The sequence below is a fragment of the Quercus robur genome, chromosome 2 (assembly GCF_932294415.1).
Source record: "Quercus robur chromosome 2, dhQueRobu3.1, whole genome shotgun sequence".
Taxonomy (NCBI): Eukaryota; Viridiplantae; Streptophyta; class Magnoliopsida; order Fagales; family Fagaceae; genus Quercus; species Quercus robur.
Window position 1 is genome coordinate 1608284 of NC_065535.1, and position 17261 is coordinate 1625544.

The 17261-nt window shown below is 36.6% G+C and overlaps 1 pseudogene; it reads left to right on the forward strand.

Annotated features, from left to right (window-relative positions):
* The first annotated feature begins 534 nt into the window (after positions 1 to 534).
* LOC126716164 (probable serine/threonine-protein kinase SIS8) lies at positions 535 to 2666 on the forward strand (annotated as a pseudogene).
* Positions 2667 to 17261: the final 14595 nt, after the last annotated feature.

The window sequence follows — 17261 nt, forward strand, 5'->3', positions numbered from 1 at the left end:
TCCTCTGTCAGGGAAAAACAAACCCACAGGTCTTCCATAGTTGCCATGAGGGAAACAAGAATTAGAACAAAGAGAGAAACCCACTAACACAACGGAACTCACCGTCCTACCAGACCAGGGGACTGAAGGGAACAAGAAACCTAAACGGCGTTAGGGACAAATTCTACAAGCGACAGGGTGAGGAGCCCTAACCCTAGCCGCAAGAGAAACCTTGGTAAAAAAATTCGTCATATCCGTATTCGGGAAAAGATTGGTTATGGTAACTGAAGCTTTTTTCAATGGGCTCGTTGTTTTCTTTTTTCTAAACTTTGGTCACTGAGAAGTTGAGGTTGAGTTTCGCATTGATGTGGCTTCTTCATTATAAATATGCTTGCCTTTTGCACCTATTTCAGTGGAGTTCTTGCCTTATAGGAACTTGGATTGTGAAAATCTTAGTCAAATATCAATGTCTTGTCATGACTTTCCCATGTGATTGGATGGTTCATTTTCAATATTGTTTTTTGATAAGTGGGGAGAGGTTTTTACTAAATTTTTATATCTATTGCATTGCAGAGCAATAATGTTGTAAATTATCATGAAAAAGTGATGGATGGATTTTATGATGTATATGGCATTACCTCAAATTTGGACACACAAGGGACGATGCCGTTGTTGGTGGATCTTCAAGCAATAAACATTTCAGATAATGTTGACTATGAAGTTATTTTAGTAAACCGCTTGGTTGATCTTGAACTTCAAAAGCTTGAGAAGACAGCATATGCCATATCCCTGGAGTGTCAAGTTTCTAAACATGGTCTGATATTAAGTGGCCTAATTCAGAAAATTGCTGATCTTGTTGTTGATAGAATGGGTGGTCCGGTTGGCGATGCTGATCAAATGTTGAGAAGGTGGATCATGAGAAGTTATGAGTTGCGGAATTCTCTAACACTATTATTCTTCCCCTTGGACGTCTTGATATTGGACTTTCCCGCCACAGGGCCTTGCTATTTAAGGTTAAACATCATGGACTTACCTTTTATTTTTTTAATGAATTCATGGACTTACCTTATATTTACTGAATTATGAATAAAATATTTGCACCTGTTAACTAACCTTAGGCTCTTGATTGCTTAATTTTTATCAAAATTGCCCTCTTCTTTTATTTGGAAAATGCTCCCTGTTTAGTTACTACTTGTTTTTTTAAGATTATAGAATGTGTCTCATCTTCTGGGAAAGAATTTTGGCAAGAAGTTATTTATTTGATGCTTGTGGTGCCAGGTACTAGCTGATAGGATTAATCTTCCATGTATGCGGGTCAAAGGAAGCTACTACACTGGCACTGATGATGGAGTTGTGATTCGTCAAAATTGATGATGGAAGGTGATAACCTCCAGTCATGATGTTTCAATTCTTCAAATATAAAATTTTCTGAGGATTAAGATAAAGTTTTTTTTTTTTTTTTTTTTTTTTTTTTTTTTTTTTTTTTTGATGTGGGCACTTTAAATTGGTATCACATATGTTATGCATGTTTTTTTTTTTTGTTATTTTGTTTTTGTTATAGTTATTAAACCCATAATGCTGTGTCAAACTTGAACAAGAGTGACTGCATAAGGTGCAGGTAAAATCTTTAGGGTGGTTTTGGGGGGGTTGTACTTGGGGCAAGGGATGAAGCCCATGTTCATTGGGGTGGGGGTGGCAGAGGGCTTATAGGCATGTGACTGCTCCTCCCTATTTTGTACCCAATTGTGCTTTAGGGTCAAAACAGGAAAAGAAAGGGGTAAATGAGGCAATGAAGTAGCACATGCATCCCTATACAAGCTAACATCTAGATTTTGGATAGTAGCTGCACACCTTTTAGATGGTCCCTTCAAAATTACTATTGACATTACTCCTTTGATACATGCTGCTGCTGTTTCTCATACAGTACAAAGCACCAATAAATATTTCTGGCAAATTACATTCATCTACCAGTTGTGTATTTTAACTGCAGTGATTCGGGTTCAGATTGTTGACTCTTCTTAAGTTGTTCGATTTGAACTCTTGATTTCAAAAGGTGTATGCTCTATGTTTTCCATTTTTCTCCAACCAATTCAGGCATATATGCTGCCTAACTAAAGAAAATACAACAAGCTTTAAGATGTTAGGGAACAATTTGTCAGTATGTAATTAATTTGCTGATTCAATGCAGTGAATATATTATTGATCTCATGGGTGCTCCTGGCGCCCTAATTCCTGCTGAAGTACTGAGCAGTCATCTTCCAAATCCAGGCTTTGCTGTAAGGAGCTTTGCAGATGTCATAGGAACACGCAAAGATATATGTTCAGTGAATGATGAAGGAATTAGAACACTAGCTGTACCACCTGATCTTGATAGAGTTTTCAAAGATGGCAGTTCAAAGTCAGATGAAGCTTCTGTTGTAGGCTTCCAAACAAAAGAAAACCAAAGTGAGGGATTTGAACACCAGTGTGAGAAGCTTCTTCCATCACCGCATTAATCATGTGAAAGCTTATCTGGCAAATATGGAAAAGCATCGTGTGCACAAAAAAAGAAAGTTAAGAATGTCTCAAAGTATGTAATTAGTGCAGCAAAGAACCCAGAATTTGCGCAGAAACTATTGAAATTGGGAGAGAGAGAGAGAAGTTTGGAAGAGAGAGAACTGAATGAATAATGCTTTGCTTGAATATTATTAAGAACTGATTAGTTTATATACATTGAGTCATTAACAAACTTAACAAACTAATAACTAACTCACATGATCAACATGTGATGAATTAAGCGACAAATAACAGTAAATATAAAACTGCATGTAGCACAGCAGTGACAACAAAAAAAAAAAACACCTAAATGACTTGCAGCTTGGCTGAACAGCTTGACAGCTTGATTGATATTTCAACACTCCCCCTTAAGATGGAGCATATATGTTGCTCATGCCCATCTTGCATAGTAAGTTGCTAAACTGTTGATGTCCCAGAGGTTTTGTAAGTAAATCAGCCAATTGGTGCTTAGTTGAAACATGAAAGGTCTTGACTAAACCATCTTGTATCTTCTCCCTCACAAAATGGCAGTCAAGCTCTATTTGCTTAGTCCTCTCATGATAGACCGGGTTGGTTGCTATGTGGATTGCAACTTTACTGTCACAGTACAGAAGAGCAAGATGATCATGGTTGATTGACAGGTCTTTAAGCAAGCCTTTTAACCATACAAACTCACTGACAACAACAGCCATAGATCTGTACTCCGATTTTGCAGAGGACTTGGACACAGTGTGCTATTTCTTGGACTTCCAAGCAATTAAGGACTCACCCAAAAATACACAAAATCCAGTGATAGACCTCCTTGTATCAGGACAGCTGGCCCAATCAGCATCACAGTAACCTTTCAAGTGTAAATCTAAGTTTGTTGAGAAAAAGAGACCTTGTCCAAGAGTCCCTTTTAGATACTTAAGGATTTTGTTGGCTGCTTGGAGATGTGGTTGTCTAGGCTATGCAAGAAACTAACTCAGTTGATGCACACTATATGAAATATCTAGTCTGGTCAGTGTTAGATACAACAGTTTCCCAACAAGTCTCCTATATTGAGAAGGATCTGTTAACAAGTCTCCATGATAGTTTGACAGCTTGGTTTGTTGCTCCATAGGTGATTTAATAGGCTTGGCTGCTAGTTGTCTAGTTTCTGCTAGAAGCTCTAAAACATATTTTCTTTGGCAAACACTTATGCCTGTGGAGGATCGAGCCACCTTTAATCCCAGAAAATATTTCAAAGGACCAAGATCCTTTTGCTTAAATTGATCATGAAGAAATTGTTTGAACTCTGAAACAGCTTCAAGGTTGTTGCTAGCTACCAAAATATCATCAACATACACTAAGATAACAATGATAACATCATTATGAACTCTTGTAAACATAGAGTAATCAGATTTGGACTGAGTGAATCCATGGTTGATGATTGTGATTGAGAGCTTTGAAAACCATTGTCTGCTGGCCTGCTTTAGTCCATACAAGGACTTGGTGAGTTTGCAGACTAAATTAGGCTCCCCTTTGCTACCAAAACCAGGTGGAGGTAGCATGTATACTTCCTCATCAAGGTCTCCATGCAAAAAAGCATTATTAACATCCAACTGGACCAAATGCCAATTAAGAGCAGCTGCAACAGCCAGTATAGTCCTAACAGTGACAAACTTCACAACTGGACTAAAGGTTTCATAGTAATCCAAACCCTCCTGTTGAGTGTACCTTTTGCTACCAGTCTAGCCTTAAACCTTTCAATACTCCCATCAGCTCTATGTTTGACTTTATAGACCCATTTGCAACCTATAGGAACCTTACTAGCTGGCAAAGGTGTAAGCTGCCAAGTATTGTTTATTTCAAGTGCCTGTATCTCATCAGACATGGCTACCTGCCACGTAGGATCTCTTGCAACCTCAGCATAGGACTTAAGCTCATCACAAACAGAGAGAGCAATAGTGAAAGCTCTATGAGGGGTAGATAGCCTATCATAGGAAAGGACAGATTCAATAGGGAAAGGGGTAGTAGGTAAGGGTAGGGGTTTGGTTGAGGCAAGTTGACAATGGAAATCCTGAAGGTAAGCAGGTGCTTTATGAGGTCTGGAGAATTTTTTGGGTGTTGGTTGGGCAGGTTGGATAGACTGGATAGATTGGATAGGTTGTACAGGCTGGTCAGGTGGAGCAAGTGTGACTAGACTAGGGTTAGGATTGATAGGATGGTCTGGTATTGCATGTGGAGGTATGTGAGGTGTATAAGTGTCAATTATTGTGTCAGAAACTTCCATTGGTGAATCATCAAAAATGAAGGTGGGAGGTGGAAACAAAGAACCACCAAAAAGTGGTTGAGAGTTAGAAGCATAGTTAAGATGAAAATCCATGGAATGAAAAGGAAAAATGTGTTCATGGAAGACAACATCTTTGGACAAGAAAATGGATTTGGTGTCAAGATTGAACAATTTATATCCCTTGACACCATAGGGATAACCAAGAAAGACACAGGGAGGGGCTCTAGGATTAAATTTAGATCTATTCCTAGAGAGAGTAGATGCAAAGCACAGACAACCTAGGACTTTAAGATGAGAGTAAGAAGGAACAGTACCTAAAAGGATTTCATAGGGAGTTTAATTATTCAACAAAGGACTAGGTAACCTATTAATAAGGTAAACTGCTGTAAGGATGCAATCTCCCCAGAACTTCAAAGGCAGATTAGCTTGAAACCTAAGGGCTCTAGCAACACTTAGAATATGTTGGTGTTTCCTTTCAGCAACTGAGTTCTGTTGAGGTGTATCTACACAACTCAGTTGATGTAAGGTACCCTTGGAAGAGAAAAATTGAGGCATATGAAATTCAGGACCATTATCTGATCTCAAGGTTTTAATTTTGAGGTGAAATTGAGTTTCAACAAAAGAAAAGAAGGACTGAATAACAGTTCTAGCATCAGATTTGAATTTCAGCAAATATACCCAAGTATATCTACTACAATCATCAACAATGGTCAGAAAGTATTTAAAACCATTAATAGAAGGAACAGAAAATGGTCCCCAAATATCACAATGAACAAGATAAAAAATGGAAGAACAAATGTTATTCTCATTAGGAAAAGGAAGCCTTTTTTGTTTGGCTAAAGGACAAATAGTGCAAACAGGAAGCTCTTTATCACAAAAAATTACATCATGAATTATTGAGCTAATCAAGTGCAACCTAGATGAAGAAGGATGACCCATTCTATTATGCCACAAAAAAGAATTTGAAACATTAGTGTTATTACATGAGACAAGACTACAATCAGCAACAACAGAGGAAGGAGAGTAAACACCAGGATGTGAGAGAACAGTGGGCGTGAAATTGGAAAATTGAATTGGGATAGAAAGTTTGGCAGAGTTGGTTTGCTGTAGTATGTATAGGCCACCATGCTTTCTACCCAAACCAATCGTCTTCCACTGGAGTAAGTCTTGTATAAAGCAGAATTGAGAGAGAAAAATGCAACAACACCTCAGATAATGTGTTAATTTCCCAATGGAAATAAGATTGAATGAAAAGGAAGGAACACACAAGACATTGTCAAGGACCAAATCACATGATAACTGCACTTGACCAACATGAGTGACTAAGATAGATTCACCATTAGGAAGTTTGACAGAGATGTGAGCTACAGAAGTAATTTTGGTAAGATATGAAATGGAATGTACCATGTGGTCAGTAGCACCACTATCAATAATCCATTCATTAGGTAACAAGGTAGGTGGAATGACAAGATTGGAAGAAAAAATTTAGTGATCTAAGTTGGTGGATGAATGCAAACAAAGAGGCAGGGAATTAATAGAGTCTAAGCATTCAGGTTTATCTAAAATGTCACTATTAGGTGTAGGTAAAATACCTGCAGTGTGAAAAGTACCACGTGGCAAGGACTTGGTGATAGGAGCAGTATGACTGATGAGTGTGGTAGCTTGATGAGTTCCAAGAGAAGAATCTTGATTTCCTTGTGATCCCAAGGTATGGGCTTGCAACATGGACATGAGCTGGTGACATTGAGAAGAAGTGAGCGCCACTGTGGTCAACTCCTCCATAGTATCTGTGTGATTTAGATTGGAACCCATTGAAACCTGGTTGGCTAAGTGCCCCTTGCCTTTGTTCTTATACCCAGGAGGGTAACCATGAATCTTGTAGCATTTGTCCACCACATGGCCAAGAATCCCACAGTGTGAACACATTGGTCTTTCCCTTTTTCTATTAGGCTTGTTGGTATAATTGCCCTTGTTAGATGAATTATTAGGACCTCTAGAGAAGAGTGCAGCAAATTCAACTGCAATGGCATTGGAACCAACTCTTCTTTGCTTCTCTTCTTGAGTGATGAGAGAGAAGACTTGATTCAGTGAAAGTAAGGGCTTCATCAGTAGGATCTGTCCCCTAACAGTTGCAAAAGAATCATTAAGCCCCATCAGAAAATTCATAGTACACTCCTCTTCTTAATACTCAACCCGAGCAACCATTGAACCATAGGTGCAAATACCACAAGAACATGAGGGAATTGGCTTATAATTGACCAATTCATCCCAGATTACCTTGAATTTCGTGTAATAACTACTCACAGAGAGATTATCCTGAGAGAGAGTACTCACCATTCTTCGCAATTCAAAAACCCTAGGGCCATTGCTCTGAGAGAATCGGTTTTTGAGATTTGTCCAAACTTCTTGCGCAGTATTCAAGTAAATCACACTTGAAATCAAATCCTTGGACATCGAATTGATCAACCAAGAAAGGACCATTTTGTTGCATTTCTTCCAAGCAGGGAAAATTGGATCGATTGAATCCATGGTTGATGATACAGAATCTGTATTGGCAGATGCGGAAGCCATTGAAGAAGCTTGAACTAGGTTTTACAGAGAACTCAGTTTCAAGAATCAGAGAAAGCAAAGAATTAAAGAAACTTTGCAAGAGAGATCAATGAAAGAATAAGGAAATACAGAGTGAAGAAAGCTTCAAGAAAAGCCCAACAATGGAGGATGAGTTAGGAATCGATGGAAAACACCGAGCCAACTCGCTCTGATACCATATTGAAATTGGGAGAGAGAGAGAAGTTTGGAAGAGAGAGAACTGAATGAATAATGCTCTGCTTGAATATTATTAAGAATTGATTAGTTTATATACATTGAGTCATTAATTACTTAACAAATTAATAACTAATTCACATGATCAACACGTGATGAATTAAGCAACAAATAACAGTAAATATAAAACTGCATGTAGCATAGTAGTGACAACAAAAAAAAAACACCTAAACGACTTGCAACTTGACTGAACAGCTTGACAGCTTGACTGATATTTCAACAGAAACTACATGCAGTTCTGTTAGAGAGTGGTGCGTCTCCTCCTCCAGATTTGTTTTTGGACATAAATCCACATGATCTGGGTGAGCAGGAAATGCTTGAACATATTGATATGGCAATTGGTAAAAATGTAGATAATAATCCTTATAAGGTTTTGTCAAGCCATGAGCTGGAGCCTTTGAACAATGTTAATTGTGATGGGAAACAAAAACTGTCTGCAGAGAGGTTAGCCAAACAAAATAAAGAATTGGAGACAAATACCATTCCATCCGACTCTGAATTTACATCTGAGGGATATGTGCTTGTTGGTACTGGAACTAATGAAAAATTCCGGACCGATGCTACAGGTGTAAATATGGTTACTTCTAATCCGTTTCAAATGGATGCAAGAGCTTTGAATGAGGAACGCATTCTTGAATCATTTTTGGACACTGCAGCCCCATTCAGTGACAATACTGAAAAACGCTGCTTTCAGGATAAGATTGGAGGATTTTCTAATGACATTGATTTGGGAAATGAATCTGCTACGAAATTCATTGAAAAGGCCAACAGTGGTACCCGTGTTGATGCTCATAGTCATAGTGAGGGTATTAACCCAGTGCTCAGGGGGGTTCTAGTATGGGATTTTCCATGGGAGGATATACGAAATGGTGAACGAATTGGTATTGGTAAGATTTTGCTTTATCTGAATTATTTAGTTTAATAGAGGAGAAAAAAAGGGTGAATTGGTAATTTAGATGATGAATTATCATGGTAGACATGGAGTTTTGGAATAAGAAAAAAAATATCATGTTTTCTCACTTTTTCCATGAAGACATGTTACTGTTACGTGTGTGTGTGTTTCCTCCATTTTCATTGGTAGTGAAGTTGACTGAATATCTTGATTCTTTTTCTCTTGAATAATTAAAACTTGGCCTTTGACAAATTCATGAATCTTTTTGGCCACTGCAGCTGAATCTTGCAAAAGACAACGTAATATTGCACCATCGAGTGATGATAAACAGTGTTTTCAGGATAATATTGGAGGATTATTTAATGACATTGAATCAGGCGAAGAATCTGCAATAGAAATGGCCAGCAGTTGCCTCCGCATTGCATGTGATACTCACAGCGAGGGTGTTAACCCAGTGCTCAGGGAGGTTGCAGAATGGGAAATTCCACGGGAGGATCTACGGATTGGTGAACGAATTGGTATTGGTAAGATTTTCTTTATCTTAATTTGTTCTATTTCATAGAAGGAAAAAGACAGTGAATTGTTAATTTAGACAATGTATTATCATGTTAGACATTACATTTTGGAAGAAGCCTTGAGGGCATTTATGTGTAGGTTTATATATGATCTTTTTCATTTTAGTTGGTACTGATGTTGACCTAATGTCTTTATTCTTTAGCTAATTTTTTCCCAGAATAATTAAAACTAGTCACATACCTGCGCGTTGCGCGTGATAATTTTTTTAGGATGGTCTCATTAAATATTTTATTAATACTATAATTTTAGCTATTAACCATTAGTTTTTCATTAATTTTTAAGTTAATAAAAACCTTAAATATACCTTCTTCTTTTTTTTTTTTACCTTTACACACACATAATGAATCTTTACACATACCTTTAAGAAAACTCTATATATTCCATTTTTTGGATGAGTAAAATTATAGACTACTACTCCATAATGATAGTAGCTAATTAATTATATATATATTTTTTAGTGATCTCATTTATAACGCTTCTTTCTATTATCTTATATTTACTAACTGATGATCTGCATAACAAAGACGATAAATGAGAGGTAGCATTGTTCATTAGATTTTCGAAAGTAATAGTGTATGAAAATTATATATATATATATATATATATATATATTATAAATAAGGTTAAATGAAATGTCAAAAAAAGGATTTTTAAATTTTCTAACTTTATTTCTTATGTAATTTCTAGGTGAAACTACACTATTAGTCCCTGAAGTTTGCCCTGTGTGCACAATTAGTCCCTTAAGTTTGAAATGAGCACAATTAGTCTCTTAAGTTTTAAAACTGACAATTAGTCTCTTAAGTTTTAAAACTGAGTTGTATTGGTTCTTTTACTAATTACTGTTGTTAACAGTGTTACGTACGTGGCTAACGGAACAATGACTTGACATTTTTTTTTTAATGATGTGGCATGTTTTTAATTAAAAAATTAAAAAAAAAAATAGTTTCCAAAATTAAAATCCAACCTCCTCCAACTCCGCAATCCAAAGCCACATCAGTAGCCATGGAAGTCGACCAAAGTACCTCCACGAGCACCAGCACAAGCACAAGCAGTAGCGGCTCTTGCCCACCCATGAATCTCTTGTTCGTGGAAATGGGTGTGGGCTACGATCAACATGGGTACGTACTCCATGCCCATTTGGCCTTTTCTCTATTACTCTGCTAGTTTTTGATGAACACCCATTTGTCAGATTTTAATATTGAATCATAGGATTGGTGAATAATTATCAAGATGAATTTTGTGATGCCCTTTTGACTCTTTCTCAATTACTATCCCAGTTATTGATGAACACCCAGTTGCCAAATTTTCATATTGAATGGTAGGATTGGTGTATTTTTATTAAAAAACAGAGAGTTCCGTTAGCCATGAACACCTAGTTGATTTTAAATATCAACTATTTTTTTTTTAAATTTTTGTGGAAAAATAAATATCGGATTTGTTTTTAATCGGGTCAATATGATTTCAATTTCATCTAATGTGGAAACTATTTTTTTTAACTATTTAATTAAAAACATGCCACATCGTTAAAAAAATTCCAAGTCATTGTTCCGTTAACCACATAAGTAACACCACTAATAGCAGTTAGTAAAATGACTAATACAACTCAGTTTTAAAACTTAAGGAACTAATTGTGCTCGCTTCAAACTTAAGGGGCCAATTGTGCACACAGGGCAAACTTCAAGGACCAATAGTGTAGTTTCGCCTAATTTCTACTACTATCAGAGAACACCTCTTTTTTAGTTATGATTAATATGGTTTCCATAGTTAGAGTTTGATTAGTTTTAAATTTAAATTTAGTACTATGACTGTATTTAATTGTTGATTGTTGATTTAATTTCTTAAGTGAATTTAATGGTTTATGTTACTACACTGTAAAGTTTTTAATGTTCTCCACACGGTAATCTCTATTTTATTTTTTACTTCTCCTTACAACCTCTTTGTTTTCCAATCAACAATTACTAATTGACGTTTAGTTTTTTTTCTTTATCTACTCTTTATTACTTTGTATTGGTTTTTTTCTATACCATCTCTCTCTCTCTCTCTCTCTCTCTCTCTCCATTGGCAACCTATCGTTTTCCAAAATTTGACGATGATTCTATGACATTAAATATGCATTATTAGTTTTTTTTTTTTTTTTTTTAATTTAGTGTTTCTAAATTGATTTGTTTTGTATCTCATTCTTTCTTTGATGCATTGGGTGTGAGAATGAGTGTTTCCCTAGCATTACTCCACTTAATGTGGACAATTTTATTTTTTTAATTTTGGCAAAATATTATATTTTAAATTTTTTAAAATAAAAAAGGAGTGGAAATATAAATAATTTAATGATATATATGGTGGATGTGACTGAATTTAAATGTTAAATAAAATGATATGAGAAAAAAAAAAAAAAAATACATAACTGTAAGGACTGAAATTGGATTGGACCCAATATAGGATTGGGTTTAAGCCCAAGAAGCCCAAACAATAAATTTGTAGAGCGTGGATGAAAGAACTAGATCTACTCCAGAAGAAAAACGATAAAATTTGCTAATTTAAGGTTATTAAACACAAGTAAGATGAGAAAGTCTGTCCTTGGAGCGGCCTGAGGAGCTTATATTATATTGTCTTGTTTATCAACAAAGTTACAAGAGTTCACAGTTTTATTGTCAAAATTGGCTTGATTTCTCCTCTGATCCCTTTTTTAGTACATCTTTCCATGTTATATACTACAATCTTGGTATCATCCCTACCATACACGTGTAGGTCAGATTCTGGGAACTTTTTCCTGTCCCATTCAACACCTCCCAGAACCATCAACTAATAGCTATAAGGCTGCTTGACCACTGTTCAGGCATCACCTCCACATTAATGCGGCCAAAGAGTTGGTTGAGAGGCATTTAATGCGGATGTAGTAGCTTTTGAAGATATTTGTTGCCCTTCTCCTTTCTTACCCCTTGTCCAACATCTAACTCTTAGTTGTGATGTAACTTCGAAGAAAGTCCATGATGATATGACACTCTTACTGACCTCGGACCCTCGTTGCCGAGATGACTTTTCTCCTCAGACATTCGTTAGACTTATCTCATATTATCTCTACTTTTCTCTTTACTCCGCTCCCCTTAAAATCTTATCTGGTCATCCTTGGATGGTCTAATGTCATCGGATTGGGCCATAGGTCCAGTTAGTACAGCCTTAACAGTACCTCCTGATTAACTGGCCCTCACAATAACAATAAACACTAACTTATCCAAATAATTCTATGTAATATAATAATAGTACATTCTTATATACTATTTTTAATTATTTATAATGCAATATGATAATATTTAACAATTAAAGTCATAAAAAAATAAAATATAAAACTTAAAACACAAAACTAAATCCCATCAACCAAAATAGATTTTTAAAGAATACAAAACTTTATCAAGCTAAAAAAGAGATGCAAGAAAAATAAAAATCCACCAAAAAATTGAGAGAGAAAGAGTGGGAAATAACCACTTTTTTGTGAGAGAAAATTATGTAAAGAATGGAAGAGTGAATGACAAATTTATACTAAGAGGATGATAATAAAAAAAACAAAATAAAGGAAGATAAAAGGAAAGAGGAAGAGTGATATCAAGGTAGAATGTTTGGGGAGATGAAAAGGTAAAGAGAAGGAGAAAGGTTGGAAAAAGTGTAAATGTTAAAAAAAAATGAGTACAATTTGATGAGCACAATTTTCTTTTATTTGAATTTAAGTGAGATATTACATTTTTTTTTAAAGCAAAAAGAGTGAGAAAATATAAATAATTTAATGATAAGGAGGATGTGGTTGAATTTCAATATTGAGTAAAATAGAAGAGAAGAAAAAAAAAATTAAAAGATATAACAATAAACACTAAATCATCCAAATTATGCTATGTAATGGAATACTATTTTATTTGTATCTACTATCTTTAATTTTTTATAATGTAATCGGATAAAATTTAACAATCAAAGAGCAAAATAATAATAATAATAATAGCGTAAAACACAAAACTAAATCGTATCAACCTATATTAGAGTTCTTAACAACACAAAAATTTATCAACTTAAAGCGGAGATGCAATAAAAAAAATAAAAATCCACCAAAACATTGAGAGAGAGAGAGAGAGAGAGAGAGAACATTTTTGTGAGAGAAAACTATGCAAAAAATGGAAAAGAGTGACAAATTTATAGTAAGAGGGAAGAGATAAGAAAAGACAAATAAAGGAAGATGAAGGGAAAGATGAATAGCAATATTAAAGTATTGGGTAGTGGGGAGATGAAAAGGTAAGAAAAGAAGAAAAGTTGTAGAAAGTGTAAATATTTAAAAAATAAGTGAATGTAAAAAAAATTATAGGAAAATTGGAAAATATATATATAGATGTTAAAACCGACAAAGATGAATATGTAAAGTCAATAATCTATTTATATATATATTTTTTGTAAAAAAAAAAGGAATAAATAATAAATAATAATTATATGGTGAATGTCGTGGCGATGAGGTGGCGCAATAGGAGCTCAACAACAATAAATGCCACGCTTCAGCTTTTAGTAATATATAGATGCATCCTTTTACAAACTTTTTGGTTAGAGGACCAATTTTAGGATACTTCTCTCTCTCTCTCTCTTGCACACTCGTTAGGATTTGAACCAAAGACCTACCCAACCAGTTGAGCCAAATCACCATTGCGATAAAAGAACATAATTGTTTTTTTTTTAAAGCTAGTCTCTAATTAATGATACCAAACTCAACTTTATGCAATATGTGAAGATCAGTCCACATGGGAATGTTGGATGTAATCAAAACCAGTGGCTGAAAGGGTGTTGCTTTTGCTTTTAGATCTTCTCTGGCTACTTATTGCTCTCTTGGTCGAAACAATTAACTACTTTTGAACTCTCCAAGTGAAAGTTCAAATCCTAGTCCTAGACAAATATTGATACATGTGTATGCTTTAAACAAACTGCGACTAAAATGGTGGAATTGCCATCTTAACCTATAAGTTAGTTTTACATCAATTATTTATCAAAAAGTCAGTGTTAAATTAATTGCTTTAGATCTCTCACAGATCTGGTTGTATTTCTAATAGATCTCTCATCTCTCTCTCTCTCTCTCCCCTTGAACCCTTGACCACACCCCCAATTTTTGGAGGGCTAGGAAGTGCGATTTGAGTTAGAGCTCATTGGAAAACTAAACTGGGTGATAATCATATTATCAACCTTGTAGAGTAGGGAAGATATCTCATAGTTCTGTGATAATTATATTGTTACAAGAATTATGTATTAAAAAATGGTACCAACTTCTAGTTGGTTTAGTCCATTGTTTCCTCTAAAATATTTTTAGAATTCATATAAATACAATAACAATTAGCTGTGGACCTGTGGTTGCGCGACACAATTCAAGGGAAAAAAATTATAAAATCAAAACAAAAATGGGAAGGTACAATCAATTCAAAAGACAATTCACAACTCACAATTTCCATAAAATTAAAAATAAATAAATATTCACAACTCACAATGTGCTCTCTCTACTAGACTACTATGTATAGCCATACATCTTGATTTTTCCACATACAAACTTGGATGTGGTACTTCATACTACACAACTTTTTTTTTTTTTTTTTGCATACCTAACATCACCTCCCCCCTCATCTTTTTCTTTTTCTTGTTTGGTTTCCTCTTTTATGCATCTCCATGACTAAAAATGCACCAATAACTTTAGGAATGCAAAAAGTTTCATGATTTTTAAAGTGACATGTTGTGTTTTGTGCTAATGGGTTGTGTTAACAGGCAACTTACTAAAAATTATATGAGGTTGCGTTGACAGGCACCGTAAAGTGCCCGCTAACAACAACTTTTTTGACTTTTTTTTGGCAATTTTTTTTTATATCTTTTTTACAGCTTTATGTTATTTTTTTTTGAACTTTAGAAACTGTGATGCCAGCTTCATAGGGAGAAAAAAAAATATTAAAATAAATTGTGGAGCTACTTTATGTCCTTTTTTTTCATTTATCTAATTTTTTTTATTAAGTGGGACCCACATTAAGGAAACCTTTTCTCAAATGATATTAATGGTTGGAGTAAAACTTTTATTGAAATGAAAAAGAGGATGCTCCTAACTGGTTTAGGGCTTGAGGACAAGCACTCATATCTGCCTGTGTCCCACCTTGTTTAAGCACTTATTAAAGATTTCAATGAAGAAGAGAGGCCCGGCTACCTCAAATTAGTCAGAAATATTGTTTCCGGTTAATTTTTATTGTTGTTTTAGATCGACATGGGTGGATTTCGTAGTTTTTTTATTGAATCGAAGTTGTTTCATTTGGTGGTTGAGGAAGGGGGGAACTTTTTTTGCCTTAAGATTGTTGAAAGGGGGAAGTATTTCATGCAATCAGTTTTTATGGGTAGGAATGCAGCACGTTGGTTAATGCAAAGCTTGGAACACACGGTGATTGGGGTCAACCCCAAACACTTCTTCACGTTCAGGGAAGGAGACGTTGCATACACAGTGCAACGGGGCTTTAACTCGTTTGGGCAATACTTGTTAGTAACAGAGTTAAAAGTTGGCGGGAGGAGAAGATCGATCATTATTCCTGCAGGCAAGGCACAACAAGGTTGGAGGGCCTTTGGAATTGAATTAAGGAGAATGTTGGAACCTTCTCATTATGCGTTGGGTGGTTCAAAAGCTTTCCCGTACAAGTCTAAGTTGGGTTCAGAGGTTCACCCTTCTCGGTCTTTTGTTGAAACGGTTAAAGCGTCTATGCAAGGAAGGAAGCATTTGTACCAGCCCTCCATTAGAGAGACAGAGGAGATTAAAGTAGTGGAGAACACAACGCCGCCTCCGACAGACGAAGCTGGGATGCAGGTGGTGGCTTTTGAAGTTCCGGTTGATAATACTATACCGATTGCCATGGGTGGTGAGGAGGGGAGCCACCGTGGTATTAATGGAGATGCTAAGTTTAAGGAGAAAATCCCGGAACAAAATAATTTCAGATTGAATAATTTGAATTTGAAAGAGTTTGGTTCTGGTAGGGAGCATCAAATTAGGAGGTCTAGCTGGTTAAGGAAAGGTTTGATTGTGGAAGTAAATGAATTTGGTAAGAGGCGGGTGTCTTGGCAACGTTACAAGGGTGATAAGCAAGCTGTAAAGTGGGTGGCACGTGAGGAACTTTCTGCCCAGGTTGGTATTAAGGGAACGGGAAATGGGCTTTCTGAAGCCCATACTCCTGGGTTGGGTTGCTCAGGCCCACTGTTGCATAGCCCTTTTTCTTTTGAGGCAGGGGCTTGCTCCAAGCATTCCCAATATAAGCCCAGCCCAGGTTCTACGGGCCCAATTGTTGAGGATGGTAAGGTAGAGTCAAGATCCTCAGACCTGAGCTCAATCTCGGTTGGTGCGAGTGATAGTATGTTTCTGGCGAGCTCGGTGCTTGAGTCCCTACCACCAAGGTCGACGGCAATGGCTCCGATGGGTGAATTGGGTTCGAGCTGTTCCGTATCGACACCGGTAGTTCCTGGCGGGAGTGGGTCTAGCATTCAGGTGAGCCCGAGCTGGCTTACCCAGTCCCCCACCTTGCCGGTAACGGCAACGGAAGTGGTCCAGGCCACTGACGAGCTGGGTTCTTCACCTTTAGCTCCGATATGCCCTTCGTTGGAGCCGGCGGAGACGAGGGTGTTGCCTTCAGGGGACCCGGTAGATAAGATGGTGGAGAACTCGTCATCTCCGGCGGTGACGAAGCTAGTGGAGAAGTTGTCATCTCCGGCGGCGACGATAGTTGAGGCTGATGAATTATTGGGTAAGGAGGTAAGGGTGACGGGGCATGAGGATTCTGACTGTAAGGTGGTATTTAATGCCTCTCCTACTATTAGGGAATTGGTCAGTGAGTTGGATAAATCATGGGGTAATTCCAAAGAGTGGATGCTACAATTGCGGGATGGTCGACAAATAGTGATTCCGCTATCTCTATATCGATCTCCAGAGAGTGTGTCGGATTGCTCAGTTACTGATCTAGAGACTGGAACAGACAATGATTCTTTTAGCAATGACGATCAGATGGTTAGCTGGGCAGAGGACTGTGATGGGTTAGTTGATTCGTTGTCTATTGTTAATGAGGCAGAGGAGGAGTTGTGTGATTTTGATGAGAGGTCGATGATTTGGGAGTGTAGTGGCAAGCCTTTAGTTGTGGTACCTTTGGCCACAGAAGCTCCTTTGGAGTTGGAGTGTAG